The sequence below is a fragment of the Physeter macrocephalus genome, chromosome 6 (genome assembly GCF_002837175.3).
Source record: "Physeter macrocephalus isolate SW-GA chromosome 6, ASM283717v5, whole genome shotgun sequence".
Lineage (NCBI taxonomy): Eukaryota > Metazoa > Chordata > Mammalia > Artiodactyla > Physeteridae > Physeter > Physeter macrocephalus.
In genome coordinates this window covers 6,744,463-6,745,684 of record NC_041219.1, presented here as the reverse complement: position 1 = coordinate 6,745,684, position 1,222 = coordinate 6,744,463, and the positions used below count along the sequence as shown (strand labels likewise).

The following is a 1,222-nucleotide window of genomic DNA, read 5'->3' as shown; positions in this document are numbered from 1 at the left end:
GGATTGCTGGGTCATATGGTAGTTCTATTTTTAGTTTTTTAAGGAATCTCCATACTGTTCTCCATAGTGGCTGTATCAATTTACATTGCCACCAACAGTGCAAGAGGGTTCCCTTTTCTCCACACCCTCTCCAGCATTTACTGTTTGTAGGTTTTTTGATGGTGGGCATTCTGACTGGTGTGAGGAGATACCTCACTGTAGTATCTTTTTTTTTTTTAATTTATTAAATTTATTTTAATTTTTGTGGCTTCGTTGGGTCTTCATTGCTGCGTGCGGGCTTTCTCTAGTTGCAGCAAGCAGGGGCTACTCTTCGTTGCGGTGCGTGGGCTTCTCATTGCAGTGGCTTCTCTTGTTGCGGAGCATGGGCTCCAGGTGCATGGGTTTCAGTAGTTGTGGGTCGTGGGCTCTAGAGTGCAGGCTCAGCAGCTGTGGCACACGGGATTAGTTGCTCCGCGGCATGTGGGATCCTCCCAGACCAGGGCTCGAACCCGTGTCCCCTGAGCATCCTTTCATGTGTTTGCTGGCAATCTGTATATCTTCTCTGGAGAAATGTCTATTTAGGTCTTCTGCCCATTTTTGGATTGGGTTGTTTGTTTTTTTGATATTGAGCTGCATGAGCTGCTTGTATATTTTGGAGATTAATCCTTTGACAGTTCCTTCGTTTGCAAATATTTTCTCCCATTCTGAGGGTTGTAAAAGAAACTCTTTTCATGGGAGAGACTCCTTTCAATGTCCAAAGGTATAATACATTAGCAACACACACCAACTCCTCCCCTCCCACTTAATGTGTGTTGACTGCTTGTTACCCTTTGGGGACATTGCACAATACCTCCATCAACAGTCTGTTATTCCTGGAAGTACAACTTTTGACTTGGAAGGTTTCTTTTAGAGATGGAAATTATAGATGTGGTTGATCAGTATCAGCTTGAAGATGTTGAGGAGATTATACCTGGACCTGGGCATGAGTGAGCAGGAGAGGGCAAAAGGTCAGAACAATTTGTCCTGGCTGGTACTAATGTTGGTACTACTTCAGCATTATTACAGGATGTGCCCAGATACTTTTGGGTTGAGCAAATCTAGATTTTTTTTTTTAAGGAAAACAGAGACGGGCTTCCCTGGTGGCGCAGTGGTTGAGTCCGCCTGCCGATGCAGGGGACACGGGTTCGTGCCCCGGTCCGGGAAGATCCCACATGCCGCGGAGCGGCTGGGCCCGTGAGCCATG

The 1,222-nt window shown here is 46.2% G+C and overlaps 1 protein-coding gene across 3 annotated transcripts in view; it reads left to right on the top strand.

Moving 5' to 3' along the window:
• PTPRB (protein tyrosine phosphatase receptor type B) overlaps positions 1 to 1,222 on the top strand; it is a 118,303-nt gene that overhangs the window by 90,675 nt on the left and 26,406 nt on the right. The gene's annotated exons all lie outside the window — the stretch shown is intronic.